Here is a 21,948-nt window from a genome sequence, read left to right on the forward strand (position 1 = left end):
CTACCAGCGTCACGTCAGGAACCGAACTGTTACATGTGTGTGAGGAATGCTCTCCGACTTCACTGCGGTGGTGTGCTCCTGAAGCAGCAGTCGTAATAAATTGGCACGTTTGCCTATCACGTGACAACTTTATTCATTGGCCCTGTCGGGTGGTGGAGGTTTTACAACGCACGTTTTAGCAATGCAGCGATCCGTCTCAAACGTTTATTATGAATCGAATTAATTCCGGTAAAAAAAAAACACTTTGACCGTAAATAATGAGCTCAACTATTTGCGAACAGAAAACCTGTTCCAATGCCTTCTGTACGATAAAATAAACAACAACAACCACTCACCACACGATACAAATCTAGAAATCGCCTCCTACGCAGAGCTAGCCGAATGTTGACATCGTTCGTCCGTCGGTGGGAGAGGTGAGTCACCAGAAACGACTGAGCCAGGGGCTTTTATTTTGTTCGGGCTCTGCGATTGATTTTTCTGATGTTCTTTTTGACATGGTCATTATTTTGGAATTTCACCAGTCGCGTAAAACATTAACTCCTGGACAAACAATGGCGGACTTTATCTGAATTCGTCTCATCTGAAACATAAAAAAATGTAATAAAGAACAAAACAACTCGCTATGGTTAAAGAATTGATGTCAAGTATAGAACGTGCAAAAGCAAAGTTCCCCCGTGCATTCTTTCACAAGGCTGTTGGGGCAAGTGCTGCTAGTGAGCAGCACCAATGAAGGCCGGAATTACACATGATAGGGTCGTGTGGCCCCAGCACCATGGTTGGCCGCCTTTGTCTTCCCAGTGCCATTGTTTAAACACAATACCTGTTCCCCGTTTAAGGCTGAGTCAATGATGTTGGTGAGGAGCTGGAATCGACCTCAGGTGACCGGGTCCTTCGCCTACGATGATGCACAGCTGCTCCCCATGGTCGTGGCACACGTGTACACAAAGACAAAGACCCCCCTTGTCGCCTTTAACACACTGTTGTGGCAAGCGCTGTTAGCGAGCGCCTATGAAGGCCAGCATGGCACACGAGGGGGTGGGTGGCCAGCACCACTCCCGGCAACCTTTGTCTCCCGGTTAGTGATGTCTACACACAGTGCCAGGTACTCATTTAAGGTCAAGCTGACCTATGGGAGGGCCCAGGCCGGTTCAAATAATCGTGACTCTTATTGGTTGTGAGCGGGAATCGAACTTGGGTTGGCGGGTTCGTAGCGCAGTGCGCCAACTACTGCGCCACCACTCCCCACACAGGGATACAAAGACAAAGACCCCCTTCATAGCGTGTAAGAGACTGTTGGGGCAAGTGCTGTTAGCGAGCACCTATGAAAGCCGGCACGGCACACGAGGGGGTGGGTGGCCAGCAAAACGCCCAACCACCTTTATCTCCCCAGTGGCGATATTCACACACCGCACTAGGTACTCATTTTAGGCTGAATCGACCTATGGGATGCCCAAGACCGGTTCGCGTATTCGTCACCGGTGTTGGCCAGGAGCGGGGGACACGCGCACAAACACACACACACACACGCACGCACACACACGCACGCACACACACTCCGTGCCGTGCGACGGCCGTCGGCTCTCCGTTGTCCTGCGACTCCGGACTTTTTGTGCGAACCGTGGCGGGAGGCACTCGAGAGCAAACACGCGCGGCTCACGGGTCATGGGACCGTCGCTGAAGGCTTGGCCGCTGAGCAGCAGCTACCAGCCTAGTACCACCCACACCCCCCCCCCCCCCAGAGCCCCCGCGTGAATGTCCATCGTGCCCCCTGTCCACATTCCTCAGCGCAAGCACTGCCGCCGCTCGCTGTGGGTGAGCGGTGGCGCGGGCCCCCGCGTGGATCGTTGTGGTGGCTCGCAGCTCAACGGCCGCTGGCCCGTGCCAGGTCACCGACATTTACCGTAAATCAGGCCACCTTCCGACTCGCCACGTCCCTGCCACCCCGCCACCCCCACCAGCAGCGCAAGAAACCCTTCAGCCCGTCCTCATTACCTCTAGCATTATATAAGAATATGTCTCACCCCTTTCTGGCAATAAAACAGGTGTGAAGATGTTAAAACACCCAACTGAAACTGCATATACTACCAGAGCATGTTTATGTTTGCATGTACACCACAAGTACGTGTGATTAATTCAGACATGATTCCTTGAAAAAGGTTTCTGTTTCGTGTTTTAACATCTTAACGCCTGTTTTATTGCCAAAACAGGTAATACCTCCACGATTCGTCACTAAGTAACGGTCATGTCACCACGGCGCCTGTGCCAGGACATGTGCACTTTGAGGCCACGTGAAGTGTCGAAGGCTCGCTGAGGTCATGGGACAGACCCAGGTGCCATGGGTTGACTGACTGAGATGACCGACAGATGCACCACCTGTGCCCGCTACAGTGCCAACTTGCTGAATTTTAGTCGCCCAGCGCTCCACTCGTTGTTGTGACCGTCACTCCTCTGCCCTCCGTTGTTGTTGGAGGGCGACTGCCTCCAACTGACCAGTAGCATCCTTCACGAGCCTCCCACCCACCCACCCGCCCACCCCCCAGATACATCGCGTCCCACCACAGAAATGCTCTTCGTGAAGGCAAGAAGATAACGTTTCGGATTTGTGGCAACGGGTCATTGCCATCCGTAAATGGACAAATAGCCTAAAAAATGGCAGCCCTTGAAGCACGCGGATGAAATACGAGCGGGGTTCACTTTTTGAGGTTCTTTTGTAGAGGTGGCGTGTGTGGGATTTTAGGTGCAGGATTTTAGTTGTTGTGGGGTTAAATTTGTGGGATTTTGGTTGTGGGATTTTGTTGTGCGATTTTAGTTGTAGGGTTTTAGTTGTGGGATTTGGGTTGTGGGATTTGGGTTGTGAGATTTTGGTTGTGGGGTTTTAGTTGTGGGATTTTGGTTGTGGGATTTTTAGTTGTGGGATGTTAATTGACAGAGGTGATTTAATGAACCGGCCCCCATTCTTTAACACTGCCGTGCCAGGAGTTGGACTGCAAGCCCAGCGCGCTGGCCACTAACACCGCCCATGGCAGCGTCCGGCTACTTTCCCGCAAATCGCCCAGGAATTTCCCCGATCTCCTCAAACCGGACACATTCAGTTCGGTTCGAGATCTCAAAACTCTGCGTCGTTGAAAACAAGCTGAAGGCGCGTGCGGCGCTATGTCGGTCCACGCCGGCAAAGGGCCGGTTCAACCCGTGCTGGCCGCCACTGCGGCTGCAGGAGGAGGAAAAACAGGGAGGAGGGAGAAGGAGACCCCACGATTGGCCTCTGCCATAGGGTGGCACGGGTCACCTGGCGTGAATGGTGTCACGCGGCGCCGGGAGGGGAGCGGGGCGCTGACGCGGCGCTGGCAGCCGAGAGCGGAGCGCGCGAGCAGCCGCCCCCCCCCCGGGGTTGGCACAACCTGTCACCGAGATTGCGGCAAGTGGCCACATGGCATCAGAGACGGCGAGAAAGTGGTGGGGGGACGGGACGGGGGTGGGGGGGGGGGGTGATGGTGGAGGAGTTCCATCAGTTAGCGCAGCGCCGTGGAACCCACGCATGCCGCAGACGACGGTGAAACTGAATGTTGCCCGTTTGAAAAAAGAAGTAAAAATAAACTGCTGCATCTATCGTGCTCGAAAACAGTTAAGGGATATTTTTATCTGTGAAGTGTGTTCGGGGGGTGCCTCCACGGCTGTGTTTTCTTAGAATATCAACCGGGAATTTTTGTTTTTAAATCGCGGATGGTCAAGTCACCCAGAAGGCTCACCGTCTTGTCAGAATGTTAAGGAACCGAGTTACGGTCTGGATGGGTGAGCGACCGGATAGCTGAGTGACCGGATAGCCGAGTGATTGGATAGATGAGCACCCACAAGTGCTGGAGGCTCAATGGGCAGCAGGAGGGGCAGGGCAGCCAAATCCACTGTGGCAACGTCTACGCCCCCTCCACCAATCCGCAATGACCATCGTGGTGAAGTATGGTCAAAACCACCCCCCTCCTCCCTCCATGACCGGCACGGGGTGCGGAGTCAATCCACTAGCAGTGCATATACAAAAGAGGCGTACGTGTGCACGTACATACTTTTTGAATCCGGTTCATGGGGGTTGTTAAACCATAAGGGCGCCGTGGTGGCGAGAAGTTAAATACCTCGCCTAGTATACATGAGGTCGTAGGTTTGATCCCGACCCTGACACCTGTATATTTGGAGATTGCACGTTCTACCCGTGGTAGCATGAATTTGTCTCCTATAACTCCGGTTTTTCCCTTGACATTTTAAATCAACGTCACGCGTTTAGGGTATTTGTCTGCTTTTAATGTCGACTGCGATAAGCCACTTCGTTGGGCTATCATTTATGGCCAGTTTGCTTCTGAAAAAGAGCTATATAGTTCCGTGGGCCTGGCCTGATACTTTTGTTTACATTAGTTTAGTTTAAACAGTTTAGTTGAAATAGTTTAGTTGAAATAGTAATACTTCACCAGACTGGTCACTGGCGGGTTGGTGAAGAGGCAGCTCTTTGCCGGTTCACATACAACTCACCCACCAATGACATCCATCACCAGCAATCAAACCCGAGTGCCGTACGTGTTGACAACCGTGCCACGACTCTCCCCCGACCAGACGTTAAATGTTCCACCTGATGAAGATTGCTTGTGTTGCGCCCGAAACGTCGTGATTTGTTTTATTTTGTTTTATACCTACGTGATTTTACCGAAAGAACCTATTCGTGACTGCAGGAGTCCATACTCTGGTTCTTTCGGTAAAGTCACGTAGGTATAAAACTAAATAAATTAAATTTCGATTTAAAGCTTTCGTGACTGCAGGGATTCATCTTCTTGGTTCTTTCGGTAAAGTCACGTAGAAGGGAAGTAATAAAATAATAAAAATAAAACATAATGTGAGAATTATTTTATTATGTTTTATTTTTTATTATTTTATTACTTCCCTTCTACGTGACTTTACCGAAAGAACCAAGAAGATAAATGAATTAAATTAAATCACGACGTTTCGGGCGCAACACAAGCGCCCGTCATCAGGTGGGACAACCACAGCAGGAAAAACAACTGCTGAATTTACAATCACACGCATTTACCATAAAAATAATAAGAACACCTCCTGCGGGGAAGCAAACGGCGGGCGTGTTTGGAAGCAATCGGAATTGCTGGCAACACAATTCTCTCATTCTGCGCTTGGCTTCCTAGAGACGGGAGGCACAACACGAGCAGCGCACGCATAGCAACACCATAGCAACACCATAGCAACACCATCGGAACCACCACTACCGCCACTCTACCATGGAGCCAACGGTGGTGCATCTGCCAGTCATCCCAGTCAGTCAACCCATAACACCTGGGGGGGGGGGGGGGTCTGTCCAGTGTTATCCTGCCAGCGGCGAGACTTCGACAACTTCACATGGCCTCGGGGTGCACCTGGCCTGGCACAAGCGACGTAGTGACGTCACCGCTACGGCAGTGGCGAATGGCGGCTGTTTGTTGTTGTCGTTGTTGGTGGTGGTGGCGGTGGTGGTGGCGGTGTAGGTGGTGTCTCATCAGTCACGCGCCGTCTGTGTAAGACGAGCGCACGCGCACGCACGCGCTCGCATCTGTAGCGGCTGCCACAGCGGCAGGTGTAGTCAGCTTCCCCCGGACCTACAAATTGCGGCGCAAACAGTGCAGCTTGTGGGATATAATGAACAGTAAACGGAGGCAGGATCAATATTTACTCGCAGATATCTTGTATCGTGTGCCCGGTACCCACCCCCACCACCACAACCCCCCCCCCCCCCGCCTACCCCCACCCCAGGGATCAGGCCAACCGCGGGGGTTCTCTTACTCCACTGCAAACACGCGCCGCCATCTATCGCTTTATGACGTCGCTCCGCCGGGCCCGCCAATAAGCAGCTTCTTTTACAGCTGCGCACGATAAGGTGAAAGATAATCCCAGGTGTCATCTCGCGTTAACTTACCCCCCCCCATCCCCCCCCCCCCCATTGAACCTACCGCCCCCCCACCCTCCACACCTACCCAACGATGCACCTGCCCCGTAATTCCACGCAATGCGGCTAGTGTTTCACACTTAATTGGAAAACGAAATTAAGCGGCTGCAGAAGGGCGTTTTTATTGTATCTCTCCGCGAGATGCCCCTCGAGTTGGGCAGGTGCTGCGTGACAGCGGCGGCGGCGGCGACGGGCGATCGGCACAGCGGCCCGGCGCGATGAAAATTTACAGCGCCGGGGACGTGCAACCGCCGCGGTCATAGCGCCACGCGCGGCGCCCCAATGCGCCATTCGGTGAGATGTTCCAAAATGTTTTTGCCGCACGCGCTCCATCGAAATACCAACTCGGGAGAACCACAGGCAGACCCCACTACCCGCCCTCCCACTCCACGTGCATATTGCCAGGCCCTCTGCCCCTTGTTTTTGCCTGAGCGAGGCTGCGAGATTGAGACGGCGTGCCAACAAAACGGCCCGGACGAAGTCTGGCGCCGGTGCCGAACGAAACGGGGCACAATCCGCGAAAAACACTCGGTCGGGAGATGCCTCGGGACGTCTTTGCCAACGTGACGAAGGGACGCGAGGTTCAGTTCCGCGAGCCGTTGGTTTTATAGGCGGTTTCATAGGTTGATCAGGGAATATTTCACAGGCCGCCACCTGCCGGTAGAGACTGCAGTCGGTGGCACCGTGACCGGTGATCCCAGAGCCAGAGCTGGATGCTTGCAGAATCATTTTCAGGTGCAAAATGTTTTCCAGGAGACCGTCCTGGGGCAGGCTCGACTGAAACGACACCCCCTTGTCTACACCAGGCCACCTGCCTTCAATTTGACCGGGGACAATAGAGACGTGCATTGAGACAATGAGTTTCTGTTGTCGATTGATCATACTTCTCCACGCTGTTTTAGTGCTGGGTGGTGCAGGTGGATTGGGGCGGAGGGGGTCCCTCTGGGTCCTTGACCAGATTCATGTCCCACTCAATGTTGGCCATGCACAGGAATTGAACTCGGGTTACAAGGTTCATGGCGCAACTTTGGAAGAATGACGCTAAAAAGTAGGTAAACCACGCTACGCAATTACGAGCAAAGCCCACGGCTGTGGTGTGAACTAACTTCGTAAGATCTCAGTACGGTCTTTACTAAAACTAAACCATTTTTTATTTTACCAGGTAAGACCCACTGAGCTATGTAGCTCTTTTTCAGAAGTGACCTGGCCACAAATGACAGCTCAACGAATTGGCCTATTATGTGGAAATGTATAGCAGCCAAAAACTCTATTATGCGTGACATTGATTCTAAAATTCGACTTTTTCAAGGGACAACCTGAGCCATGAAAGCAAGTACGGGACAACGTCCCATATCCGACCTGATAAATAAACCACCAAAAACAGCAGGTGCCATATTTGCACACAATGGTGTAACTGTAAATTGATCTAAAACTATATAAAAAAAAATCACCAGGTAAGGCCCACTGAGCTATGTAGCTCTTTTTCAGAAGCGACCTGGCCACAAATGATAGCTCAACGAAGTGGCTTATTAAGTGGAATTGTATACTGGGAGGAACCTCCTGGTTACACCAGCCCACAAGGGATTATTGTGTCCGTCCGTCGTGCATCCAAAAATGGGAGGGGTGGGGCTTGGTGGAGAGGGAGAGGGTGGGGAGGGGCTGAGTGGGGAGGGGCTGGGTGGGGAGGGGAGGGATGGGAAGGGGCTAGGTGGGGAGGGTGGGGCTGGGTGGGGGGTGGGAGGGGTGGGGCTGGGTGGGGAGGGGCTGGTCACTCCGTGGTGCCCTTAAACGTTTAACGTACTCACGTCGGCTTGTGCCAGCCCTCACAGTCGGCCATATTTGCGGAATACACTACGCCGCCGTTGACCCTGGCCATTGACCTGAGCAACCCAACGTTCCTACCAACTCCCTCCGCAGGAAAGTGTTTTCAGCCAAACACTCTAAATGCATGTGTCCAAATGGGGCTCGGAAAACCGGAGGAGGCAGAGAAAAATCCATCCAACCAGAGGGAGAACACGCAAACTCTAAATATACAGCAGGCGTCGGCATCGGGAACAAACTCACGACCTCCTGTATACCAGGCGAGGTCGTCAACATCTCGCTACCACTGGACTCTCTGATTAGCCAATTAATCGATAACTCTACCGATTACCGGTTCGATTACTCGGCTAAATCGGTTGACGCAACAATAGTCGGCTGGTAAAAAATAAGTCTCACACCGCTGTACCAGCACGTGTGCCGCTGGACGGGAGGTAACTGTTGAGATTGGTGATGTCATTGGCATCGTCAGCCGCATCACGCTGGGCGTGGCCACCATTTTTAAAGGGGTCTGAGTCGTTGACCGCAATTTAGCGTCGATGACTCGGATCGATTGAGTAGTAATCATAATAATTTACATTTATATATGAGGGGCCTTCCACTCGCATTTCAAGTGTTGTTCCAGCCTTAGTCTTTACCCATAGACTCGACGTGTTACATTAATTTGCTACTTGGATGTTGAGCGTTTGAATGTTGCTCAACTCTAGAGTTAATTTTTAGTTTTAATATTGTTCAATTGCTTCATTTCGGGTGGCAATGCGGAGGAGACGATGCACGCTGTTATGTGGAGATGTACAGCATCATAGGGCGAGTTTAATTGCCTTACCCCTCATACTGGTAATCTTTGTTTTTTTCGGTAAAGTCACGTAGGTAAAAAATTGCTGTAGCATTACCCTACAGCAATATTTTACCGGAGCGGTTACACCCGATGACGGTGGCTTGCGTTGCTTCCGAAACGTCGTGATTCAATTTATTTAATTTTTTACCTACGTGACTTTACCGAAAAAACCAAAGAGTATGAATCCTGGCAGTCACGAAAACTTAAAAATCCCTCATACTGGGTCAATTCATTTCAAGTATTTAGTAGGCTTTGCTTTCTCTGCCTCAGACATAAGCGGTGGCCTAGATTACACGCATACAGACCCACGTACAGGCTTGCCTCGACTATAACATCAGCAACCACCATCTTCAAGATCCACCATGGCCTCACTCCTGCCTACATCTCCCCTCCATGCACTCTCCAATCTCTCCCCTCCCCATCCCACTCTACTCGTCTCCATGCCCTCTCATATCTCTTCCTCCCATCTCAATCTACTCCCCTCAACGCACTTTCCTCTCCCAAATCACTCTACTCCCCTCCACATTCTCCTACATCTCTCCTCCATCCACTCTCCAATCTCTCTCCTCTCATCTTACTCCCCTCCATGCACTCTCCAACCTCTCCCCTCTCATCTCACTACTCCCCTCCACGTGCTCTCCTATCTCTCCCTCCCATCTCACTCTACTCCCTTCAACCCACTCTACTAAATCTCCCCTCTCATCTCACTCCACTCCCCTCCACCCACTCTCCTACCTCTCCCCTCGCAGCTTGCAGCGATGGGTGCAACTGCGGCACAAACCCAGCGAACCCGGATAGACGTGAAGGGTATTAACTTTCCTCACTAAGCTATGACGCTCGGTATGATTCCAAAATAGCTGGTGTTTGTTCATCGTCGGTCAAGACCAATCCAAACCATCTCCCACGGTCTAGGGACACTGCGATCCATCTGCAGCACCTCCACCAGAGTTGATTTCGCCGCCCCATTCCAGGGCGCGTTCCGTACCGAACCCATGCTCTGCGTGGTTCTCTCTGCTGTCGGATACCAACAAGCGCATACCAACAACAATGCCAACCACCACGTGTGGAGGAAGAGGAAGGTGTGGGGATAATTTTCACCAAATCGTGAATGTCGTGAAGTGCCGAACCATCAGATCCACATCACTGTCGACTCGACCAATACAACCACGCATACTCTGGTGGAACTAGCCGACTGCTCCACGAAGCTATCCTAATACAACGTGCGTATTCCGAATCGCGATCAGAATCTTTATTTATCTTGGATAAATCCGATGAGCTATGAACCTCTTTTTCACAGATATCCACTCAGTTACCACCCCGGATGCTGCCTTGGAATAGCTCGTGACATCAAACGCACAATTTCGGCCCTACTGCTTTTCTTTTTTTCAAACGCAATACGACACAAAAGGAGGGGCGCAGTTCCGTCCTTTGGCTGCCACTCCGTCGCTACCCTCGACGCCTCGAGCCTGCGTGCGTACGTGCGTGTTCCCTGACCCGTGCGTTCCCCTCTCTCCGCTCGCGCTCTCTCTGGGCATGCGGAGATGAGGAGCGAGCAGAGGCCTTGGAGGTGGGGGGGGGGGTGCACGTGCCCGTCGCGCCCGCTCGCTCCTCGTCACCGCGCACGCCGTGTGCCCTTCTGCTTACGACGTCATAATCTCATTTGCAAACAGGACCTGTCCATCTTCTTGGTTCTTTCGGTAAAGTCACGTGGAATGGAAATAATAAAATGATAAAAATAAAACATAATAAAATAATTCTCACGACGTTTCGGCCACAACGCAAGTGGCCGTCCTCAGACAGACCTGTTCATCACCTGAGGACGGCTGCTTGCGTTGTGGCCGAAACGTCGTGAGAATGATTTTATTATGTTTTATTTTTATTATTTTTTTATTTCCATTCTACGTGACTTTACCGAAAAAACCAAGAAGATGAATCCCTGCAGTTACGAAAGCTTTAAAATAATTTTATGTTTTATTTTTATTATTTTATTACTTCCCTTCTACGTGACTTTACCGAAAGAACCAAGAAGATGAATCCCTGCAGTCACGAAAGCTTTAAATCGAAATTTAAAGGACCTGTCCACACAAACAAGGTGGCCTCAAGCTCGCCACTGCCCTGCCTACGTCCTGCCCACTCTCTCCGGCATGCTTTCCCCCCATCGTGGAGGCATCTCACGCCGGCCCCGTTCACTCCGCCCCCTTCAGGGCTCCTCCCCCTGGTTGAGGGTGCGGCCACGCGCTCGCGGAGGTCGCAAGAGAGGCTGTCGTGAACGCGGGGGAACTCTGTGGGCCTCACTCTTTGCACGCTTGACCAGACGTCTTTGGAGGCGATGGGAGTACCCACACTCTTTTTTTTTTAACCCACCAAGGATTGAGCAATGAGCGGCAGCTCGAGAGGGGTGCTTAGGGATCACAGGAGGGTAAGGGAGGGACGGGACAGAATGGAGGGGCGAGGGAAGGGGAGAGAATGGGCGATAGAGGAGGGGCGGGGATTTGAGAGAGGAATATAAGCAGGTTAAGGAGGGGGACTGTTCAACGTACAGTGGCAGTGTTGAGTCTATGGTGCAGTCTTGAGTCTATGGTGCAGTGTTGAGTCTATGGTGCAGTGTTGAGTCTATGGTGCAGTGTTGAGTCTATGGTGCAGTGTTGAGTCTATGGACAGTGTTGAGTCTATGGTGCAGTGTTGAGTCTATGGTGCAGTGTTGAATCTATGGGCAGTGTTGAGTCTATGGGCAGTGTTGAGTTTATGGTGCAGTGTTGAGTCTATGGGCAGTGTTGAGTCTATGGTGCAGTGCTGAATCTGTGGTGCAGTGTTGAGTCTATGGGCAGTGCTGAGTTTATGGTGCAGTGTTGAGTCTATGGTGCAGTGTTGAATCTATGGGCAGTGTTGAGTCTATGGGCAGTGTTGAGTTTATGGTGCAGTGTTGAGTCTATGGGCAGTGTTGAGTCTATGGTGCAGTGCTGAATCTGTGGTGCAGTGTTGAGTCTATGGGCAGTGTTGAGTTTATGGGCAGTGTTGAGTCTATGGGCAGTGCTGAGTTTATGGTGCAGTGTTGAGTCTATGGTGCAGTGTTGAGTCTATGGTGCAGTGTTGAGTCTATGGGCAGTGCTGAGTTTATGGTGCAGTGTTGAGTCTATGGTGCAGTGTTGAGTCTATGGTGCAGTGTTGAGTCTATGGGCAGTGTTGAGTCAACAATTTATCACTTTCACCGAATTCCCACACGCATCACAGATTCGCCCCCGTTGCTTCCTCTCATCTATTTCATTCGCCTCATCGCCACCATTTCATTCAATACGCTGCGCCGTTGTTAACTCTGTGTAAAACGCCTTCGTTTAAGGTGCTGTATGAATTCCGATAAGATTTCTGCTTTCAATAAATACCTTACTTAAAAAAATATACTATTAAGTTCTAGAGATTCAAATGGAGGGGGGTGGGCACAAGACATCTGGATCGCCCTGTACACCCACCCCATGGGCCATGAGAGATACTAATCCAATCACATTGCTAGCGGGCTCCCACGCGGCGTGTTGATGAAACGAGTCCGGCTATTGTTGTTTTTCACCTCGCGCGCGGCTTGTCAGCGTCACGAAAACAACGATTCTCTCCGAATCACGGCTACGGCTCGCAAGACCACCGCTGCAAGATCAGCGCTCGTGACGTCTTTGGGGAATCCGAACACGCTCGCACGCGCGCACGTGTACACGTGCTCGCACGCGCGCACGTGTACACGCGCGCTCGCGTGCGCGCTTGTAGATATGAGCGCACGTTTGATTTTAAGCGTTCTGCAATAAATATTTTGATCGACAGCTTTACGGGCAGGTGCGTCTGGGAGGCTGTTTGCCCGAAAGCATTGCTAGGAAGCGGTTACTATGAAGTCGTATCGCCAACAGAATATGCTGCCATTGTTTTATTGAGCTAATTGCGGATAAGGCAGCGGATTGCAGCCTTCTTATCGGGCTCGCTTGCACGTGACGTTTTCGCGGTAACAACAGCGCGAACGGCGCCTCTCTATCCCTTAGGCGAGCAAGCACTCGCAATTTTTTTTACGAACACCCCGCATCAGGCCACGGCTAAACACGGTAGAAAGCTAATTACAAGCGCAGCCCTGCAATTGCCTGTCCACGCTACTGCTGGCGTCAAGGGCCTCCCCTCGTACTGGATGTTGAATGGCGGCCCAAGACTCAATTCTTCAAAAAGGGCTTCTTAGCTCACTGGGCTTTACTCAGTGGTAAATAAAACGTCTGAGCTCTGGAGAGCCCCACTAGAAGGCATTTAGTCCTGCTCTTCCACGCCTGGCCAGATGTCTCAGAAGGAAAGGTAGGGAGTACCCACACTGCACCCCGAATGACTCACTGTGGTGTAACCCGTTGCATACCGCTGGGTGGACAGAGAGGCAGAAGCGGGATTTGAGAATTCTATTAGAATCAGAATCTTTATTTATCCTGGAGGAATCCGATGAGCTTTGAAGCTCTTTCACAGATGTCCAGTAGGGGCGGGTCAGCAAGTTACAGCACAACCAACAAACGATAGGAGTGCAAAGTAGAGAACACGTAAGCAAGTCACCCGTAATAAAAAACATATATTATAAGTACAAATTGCAAGTACATACATTCCTGCCCGTTTTTTCAACACTAAATGCAAGCTAGGGCAAGGCAACACAAAACAACAACAATAGTACCAGACCACAGCAAGAACCCTCAATTAAACTGCACATTAACATAACACTATCGACGCACGGGTGAGGGTCAAAGTTACAAATCACGTGTGAAAAACGTGGTAATACACTGACTGTAGCACGCCACGAACATCGACGAGTAGTTTGTCAATCGCAAACAAATAGAGAGTTTATGTAGAGAGTTTATGAAAAAAAAATTTCTAAGGACCCATCTCAGCAGAGTGTGGCTCGCTCGAATTATTGTGATTGTGGTGGTGGATGGCTGGGTCAGAGGTCAGGGCACTTGCACGCAATCTTATTTTATACCCCGGTGAGAGATCGTTGAGTTAATTCTCTTGTATAACCAAACGAAGCTCTCCAAGTCCCCTCCAGCTATTGCAGGTCAGTTGACATCAATCGAAGCTCGCAAATTAAGAGGACGGATACCATATCAGACAATCCTGCTTGTGTGTGTGTGCGGTCATTATAACGTATTTATTGACTTGAGTGTAAGAACTAAGAATGGGAAGGCTAAGTCTAAAACTAAACTATTTGTTATTTTACCAGGTAAGTCCCACTGAGCTATGGAGCTCTTTATCAGAAGCGACCTGGCCGCAAATGACAGTTCAACGAAGTGGCCTATCGCGTGGAAATATATAGCAGCCAAATACTCTAATATACGTCACGTTGATTCTAAAATTCTACTTTTTCAAGGGACAACCTGAATAATGAAAGCAGGTGCAGTACGTCCCATATCCGCTGTGACCAATAAACCACCCAAAACAGCTGGTGCAATATTAGCACACAATGATTGAACTGTCAATCTAACAAAAACTAGTTATGTAGCTCTCTTTTTCAGAAGCGACCTGGCCACAAATGATAGCTCAACGAAGTGGCTTATTGTGTGGAAATGGATAGCAGCCAAATACTCTGCACGTATGTTTCTAAATGTAGAATGAAAAACCGGAGGACCCTGAGAAAAAAATCCACGGGATCACAGGGAGAGAGACACGCAAACTCCAAATATACAGGTGTCAAGGGTTGGGATCGAACCCATGCCCTCCTGCTTATTAGGCGAGTGAGTTAACACATCTCGCCATCCACGACATATCAGACCTTTCCATGTAGCCACCTCAACCTTAGTCGCCGGTCGAATCGGAAATGTTACGTATCGCACCAATATATAAACTAGTAAAATGGATAGAGGCTGAGTTGCTGTTGCAGAATTCCTGGGTTCAATTCTGGGCAGCTGCCGGTGATTCAACTGGGTTCTCAAGAGCAGTGGTTATTTGATGGCCTCTGTTCGATCATCAATGATTCCACAAAATATATCCCAATAACACGATGTTTTTTTATTTTACGTGACATGGTTTATTCCAGCTCTTAGAAGGAAAAAAAAACACATTTTCATGCGATGATAGGCAGGCCTTTATAATGTTTGCCTCTCGTGCGGATGAAGACGCCGACGACGGAAGTGAGGTCGGCGGTAGTTCTGTCAAGTTATCTTCCGGGGGCCGTTCTGCGACACAAGGTGGACCCCCCCCGGTGTGCGCCTTCTCTCGCTGGGAGAGTTCCAAACGATGAGAAGCTCTGTCGTCACCACGTGACCATGCAGCCGATAGCACGATGGGAAAAATACCTGGAGGAAAATAAAGCTAAAAAGAGGCTTTATTTTTGTGTTGTTGTTGACACAAAGCGATACGTTCCCACCAATCATCCCCATTCAGATTTAAATTGTAGTTCCATTTGAGCGCCCACTGAGAGTTCGTAATGTTTGACAAATACAGTGAAGCTACTGGGAGAACTCCTCCTAGGTCCAGGCAAAATTACTCTGTCAACTTTCGAGGATAAGCATTTACACCAAACGGTGGCTTGCGAGCAACGTCGACCATAAATTCAAGGTTCCCCCAACGTAAGCGGAGCAAGGCGAATGATCGCAGTACTCATTTCTTCAGAGCTGCCTTTCAAGTTTAGTCTGTTGTCCTTCCCCCGCACCTCCGAATAGCGCGGTGGACTCCGTACGGCGCAAAAAAAGTTCTACCTACATACATACAAAAGCAAAAAAAGTATATTTAAAATAGTTACGTCTCAGGATGTGGTCCATTGATTCATATCACGGAGAAAAAGACCACCCCGTATAGCCCTAACAGACTGTGGGGCACGTGCTGTTGGCGAGCACCTATGAAAGGCCGGCACGAACCACGAGGTGGTGGGTGGCCAACACCACGCCCAGCTGCCTTTGTCTTCCAAGTGCTGATGTATACACACTGCACCACGTACTAATTTAAGGCTGAGTCGGCCTAGGGGAGGCCCAAGACTGGTTGAGATATTCGCGGGTAACCGTGCTCGTAGCGCAGTGCACTAACCACGACACCACCGCTCCCCTTCATTCACATCACACACACACACCTGTACACATATACGCCCACGATGGAGCGATCAACCTAGTGAGACTGAGTTCTATTCCTGCCCGTGGCTTCGCAGGAAAGTACGAGATACAAAAGTCCGTGAATTTAGGTACACGGTCTAAAGAGAAGCCGTCCATCGTGCTCACTTAACACGGGCGTTCATTTTCCAGTTTCTGTTATGGCCTTCAAGTCGGGAGTGAAACGTGGACTTTGTGAAACAAATTCCTCCGAATGACGTGGACGTCGTACCCTGGGACGCGCACACTCATCTACAAAGGCTCAGAAATTAATCAATTAAATTACTTTCCGATGACGCAGACGCAGACCACATCTGCATCTGTGTCACTATGGAGGTGGAGCCGTGTGTACGTGATAGTGTGAGGTTGCATTTGACGGGTGGGGTCTGTGTGGAGGGGGGCGGTGGCGTAGTGGTTACCACGAGTGGCAAACCCCGACAACCTGAGTTTGATTCCTGCGAGGGCGTTCAGGATTACCTAAGCGCAGGCATATAAATGTGTAAGGTGTGTACGTGTGAACGTGATTGTGCGCGTGATTGTAGCTTTATCGTGCACGTAGCCTGGCAAAACCGCCGTGGTGACGTCACCGCCACTTAGTGGCGAATGGTGGTTGTTGTTGTTGTGTAAGTGTAGGTGAGTTCAGGTAGGTGGTGAGTTCGATTCTCGCTCACGGCCACAACCGATTACTGTAATCTGAACCGGTCCCGGGCCTCCCCGGGGTCGACTCGGCCTCAAATGAGTACCTGGTGCGGTGTGTAAACCTCGCCACTGGGGAGACAAAGGCGGCCGGGCGTGATGCTGGCCACCCACAACCCTCGCGTACCGTGCCGGTGTGCTCGATAAACAGCACTTGCCCCAACAGTCTGCGAAGGCTACACGGGGGATCTTTGCCTGTTGGGTGTGTGCGCGCGTGTTCAGGTGTTCATGTGTTTGAAGCACGGGGGGGGGACGCTCTGCGTCATCGCCTGCAATCGAGATACCAGCTCTGAGCAACAACAAGCCACCGTTTCTCCCCCCCCCTCTCCCCCCCCCCATAATACTGCGCGGGGAGAAGTGGGACAGCGGTTAGAGAGCCGCACTATGAACCCGCCGACCCGACTAGGATTCCCGCTCATGGCCAACACAGGTGACGATTATCTGAACTGGTTCCTGGGCTTCCCATCATGCCGACTCAGCCTCAAATAAGCACCTGGTGCGGTGTGTAGTAAACATCGCCACTGGGGAGACAAAGGCGGTCGGGCGTGGTGCTGGCCACCCATCCATCCCCTTCATGGGTGCTGCTCGATAACAGCACTTGCCACTGGGATCTTTGTCTTCGTGATATCACGCAGCAGGTGGCCCACCGCAGGAAGGCGCCACCGCCTCCCACCAAAACAAGACCTCAAACGCTGTCACCTCCTCGCCACCGACTCAATTCCCGATGCCGCTTCTGGGATCGTGCCATGGTCACCATCCTCGAATTTCACAAAGGTCCGGTACAAACGCTTGGCTGCCATCCGAGTGGAAGTCCAGAACGAACACCATCGTCGTTGGAGACGCCAAACATCGCAACCTTCTCGAAGACACTGGCGTAATCTCATATGCTTTGGGTCTTTCGGTAAAGTCACGTAGATAGGTTCAGAGAAAATATTTTCTGAATTCCTGCGGTCACGAAAGTTTCAAGTCAAGATGACGGACGCTTGCTTGTGTTGCGCCCGAAACGTCGTGATTTATTATATTTTTATACCTCCGTGACTTTACCGAAAGAACCGAAGAGTATGGATTCCTGCAGTCACGAAAGCTTCAAATCAAGATTTTCATCAACCGCAGCGGGACATCAACGGCCCAACATGCGCACTTTCCTTCAATGAATGGAACAACAACAGACAAGACGCAGTGCAATTGTGGCCATGCAACCCAAACTACGGACCGTGTCGCAAAAAAAAAACCAGAAAAGCCAGCAAAACGACGCGAACTCTCTATCTGCTGAAGCCCTCTCGTCGTGGCTAACAGCAGAGACCTCGACATTGGCATTTAGCTCCTAAACCACATCGCTGCCATCGCGCGCCAGAATAGAACAACAGATGGGCAATGTTCGACTACGGTCAATTTTTGTTTGAGTGGACCGGGAAACCCCCCCCCCCCCCCCGCGTGTGAAAGTTCAATTCCCGATCTCAAATCGGCCAAAAATAATATTGAGCGACCGCCACCTATTCATAGTTATTATCACCACGCGAACACATACACGGAGAGAGGAGGGGGGGTGAAAGTAAAAAAAACCCACGTTAACAAAACAGCTCGGGCAGAGTTAACAACGCGTGCGACTCTCGAACAAAAACCGGGCGAGTGTGCAGAGAGAGAGTTGAGAGCGCGTCGCCTGAAACGTAAACAGAGCTCCGTCCTGGTCCTCCAGGGATCCCAGACGACCGGCGCTATCCTTTGCTGAATGTGCTTCAGCAAAGATAATTTCTCGGCCGGTTTCAACCTTCTGGGTCTCATCGGCTTGCCAAAAAAAACAGGCGGCTTGGCCGTCCGTGCTAAGGGTGTGCGAGAGGAATGCAAGTCGGCCTGTGTGTGTATGCGGAACTTATTTCACACCGCTAGGAGCCAATCGCGCTCATCAGAGGGGCGTGGACGATTGCAGGGGCAGGTTCCGACATCGGGCCACCACGCGGTCAAATTAAAACGTGACCAAATTAAATGAATTTTTTGTCATCTTAAAGGTAATTTTCTTAAGTTTCAATAATCACGGTTTTTTTATGGGATAAGTCGACGGTTTGACACTTACGCGAATAATGAATGCACCGTCGCTGTCGCAGCACGGATTGCGAGGTCACGTGGTCCGCATGCGCACGACCCAGTGGCGCGGTTGGCAAGGGCCCTGGTGCCACGAGTGAAAGGGGGAGGGGGGGCTCTGGAGGGGGGGGGGGGCTTCCCCTGTCTGGTATTTGCCCCCCCCCTCGCTCTCTTCCTACCAAACAGCACGTGCTTGTGTGGGCTCTGGTGCAGTTGCACTGCCGGCACACTCGACAGCTTTGCTAACGGTGTGGAGACGTGTCGCAAGATTAGCGGGGGCTAGTAGTAGTGGGGGTAGTAGTAGTGGGGGGTAGTAGTAGAGGGGGTAGTAGTTAGGGGGGGGTAGTGGTAGAGGGGGCTAGTAGTGCTAGTAGTAGTGGGAGGGAGGGGAGGCAGTGAGGGAGCGAGTGTTGCACATCGGCGTGTTTGCTGTTACCCTGGGAGGGAGGGAGGAGGGAGCGAGGTTGGCTGCTGCTGCTGCTGCTGCAGGAGGAACACCACCACCTGTGTTTGCCCTCACGCTTTTTTGTATTCTGCCCTCTCTCTCTTTTGTTGTTGCGAGCCGGATGGACGCACGGTGTTGTTTGCCCGGCCGCCGTCGTTGCGATGCAAGAATTAGGAGGCGAGCGCGCTCGTTGGCTTGATCCTCTCTGGCGGAACTGTCAAACCGCTAAAGCCATCCCGCTTTAAAAAAAAAAGAAAAACGCACATTGATTGAAGAGAGAGAGAGAGAAAGACAGCGCGCTTTTGGGGCCCGGTCCCGGGCACGTTGGTTACCTCCGAGAACGGCGAGCTACGTTCCTGGGGGATCGGCGACGGCTCAAGCGCCGGCACCGTCCGACCCGTGCCGAGCGGGACGAGCCACAGCGGCGGCGAGGGCGACAAGCGCCCCGAGGGGGATTCCTCCGAATTCCAACGCATTCCCGCACGCGTCTCTGCGCGTGCGTGCGTGCGCGTGCGTGGTGGCGGTGGTGGTGGTGTAGCGGTTGTGGTGTAGCGGTTGTGGCGCGCTGCGCTGCGAACCCTGCGACGCGAGTTCGATTCCCGCTGACGGTCGGCACCGGTGGCGATTGTCTGCACCGGTCCTGGGCATCCCCCCTCGGTCGACTCGCCCTTAAATGAGTGCCTGGTGTGGCGTGTGAACATCGTCACTGGGAGAGGCAAAGGCGGCCCTGGGCGTGTTGCTGGCAATTTACCCATCCACGTGCCATGCCGGCCTTCGTCAGAAATGGAATCTGTATTTAGACTCAAGGAATCAGATGAGCTTTGAAGCCCCGTTTTGTTTTACAGATGTCTAATATGGGCGGGTAATGCGCTACTCGCTAACATCACTTTTCCCAAAAGTATAATGAGGCTATACAGGGGATCTTTGTTGCGTGTGTTTTATAGGTGGGGATTGGGAGTGTAGTGGTTAGCGCGCTGCACAATGAATCCGGTGACCCGAGTTCGATTCCCGCTCACAGTCAACAACAGTGACGATTATCTGAACCGGTCCTGAGTCTTCCTTAGGTCGACTGAGCCTTAAATGAGTACCTGGTGAGGTGTGTACACATCGCCACTGGGGAGACAAAGGCGGCCGGGCGCGGCGGTGGCAACGCACCCCGTCGTGTTGCCTTGCCGACCTTCACAGGTGCTCGCTAACAGCATTTGCCCCAACAGTCTGTTAAGGCCTTAATGGGGAGGATCTTTGTCTTTGTGCAATGGGTCGTCTGCTGGTGGTGCTAGACGACTGCCCGATGGCATTTTGATGGCGCATCCAATTCAATTGGCCCTGCCGGAACCGCTGGAACGATTCAACTTCCCCGGCGATCTGACAAATCGACGCGTCAAATTCAGTTTCCTAACGCCTCCGCGAATTCCGATTCCACGTTCAATTGACTTTTCTCGGCTTGAGCTGCCGTGTTTATTCCGCACGACGTCCGACGTTTCGCCCCACGTACCGGAAAGCACTGAATTCAGTTCTTGAAGAAGCCTCCGGCATGCGGAGGGAAACGTCGGACGTCGTGCCTGATCAACGCGTGGCACGACCCAAAATCACCACGGAGAGCTGTGGGGAGGAGAGGAGGTGCAGTGATTAGCGCCGCAGCGGTGAGTGAAACTTTAACCGGTCCTGAACTTCCCACACCTTCCCCCTAACTTTTTAACCAACCGGCACCTAACCATTATTGGTGAAGTATGGTCAAATACGCATTTGAGCAAGGTTGGTTACTTACGGTGCTAAAAAAGTTCAACATACATTCTAAACGGGGACAATCCTTAATCTAGTTGTGGATAGATAAAGGCCGGTAATTAATTATTGTTATTATTGACACACTCTCGTAGTAACAGATATTCAAAGCAGAAGACTTTGGGACTTCCTTTAGCAAACTACCATCTGCATTTGCATTGCGATAACAGTCTATGAAGCGATTCCCGAGGACATGGACACACACGCACAAGCTAAAACCCCCGCAGAACGCATCGGGCTCGGCGGTTTTCCACGACGCATGTGAATAGGAGACGTGGCCACGTTCAAATAAAAAAAAATTCGCAAAAAAAAAGAACCCTTACGCGCTCGCGAACGTTCCTCGCCAACACGAGAATTTTTTTTTGCGAAATGGGAAGTCAAACCTGCCCCCCCTCCCCCCCCCACCACCACCGAGCTCCTTATCCATCGATAGGGCACGCCATCCGAGCCTGCCTTACTCAAACACATTAAAACCTTTTCCATAGATTAATAGCTGCAGCCCAGCAAGCCGAGAAACACTCACGGACACACACAACAAAGACACAGATCCAACCTGTATATAGCCTCAACATACTTTTGGGGGCAAGTGCTGTTAAGCGAGCAGCAGCTACGAAGGCCGGAACGGCGCACGAGGGGGTGGGTGGCCAGCACTACGCCCGCGCCGCCTTTGTCTCCCCAGTGGCGATGTTTACACACCGCACCAGGAACTCATTTGAGGCCGAGTCGACCGAGGGGAGACCCAGGAACGGTTCACACAATCGTCACTGGTGTTGACCATGAGCGGGAATCGAACTTGTGTCGCCGGGTTCGTAGCGCAGCACAATAACAGGGACACCACGACACACACTAAAATCCCTCTGCATAGCCTGGCCAGACCACCTTTGTCTCCCCAGCGGTGATGTTTTCTCTCCACACCAGGTGACTTACTCACTTACGGCTGAGTGGGCATAAGGGAGGGCCCTGGAACGGTTTAGATGTTCGACGCCGATGTAGTAAGCCGTGAGCGGAAATCGAACTCGGGTCTCCGGGTTCATAGCGCAGTGCGCCCACCGCTCCGTCGCTGCTCCCTACGCAACAGCAAAAAGAACCATTCGCCACCAAGTGGCAGTGACCTCACCGCGGTGCTTGTGCCAGGCTGAGCCACGTGAAGTCGTCGAAGGCTCGCTGCTGGCAGCAGGTCACGGGACAGACCCGGGCGCCGTGGGGTGACAGCCGGATGTGCTTGCCACTGTGCTAGCTT

The 21,948-nt window shown here is 51.7% G+C and overlaps 1 long non-coding RNA gene across 1 annotated transcript in view; it reads right to left on the minus strand.

Moving 5' to 3' along the window:
• The window catches only part of LOC133342357 (uncharacterized), a 73,796-nt gene that overhangs the window by 9,874 nt on the left and 41,974 nt on the right, over positions 1 to 21,948 (minus strand). Inside the window, exon 2 of the long non-coding RNA XR_009755123.1 lies at positions 20,422 to 20,528. This is a non-coding gene — a long non-coding RNA (uncharacterized LOC133342357). The remainder of the gene's footprint in view (positions 1 to 20,421; positions 20,529 to 21,948) is intronic.

The sequence above is a fragment of the Lethenteron reissneri genome, chromosome 14, assembly GCF_015708825.2.
Source record: "Lethenteron reissneri isolate LAM-NWPU_2019-01 chromosome 14, ASM1570882v1, whole genome shotgun sequence".
NCBI classification, from domain to species: Eukaryota; Metazoa; Chordata; class Hyperoartia; order Petromyzontiformes; family Petromyzontidae; genus Lethenteron; species Lethenteron reissneri.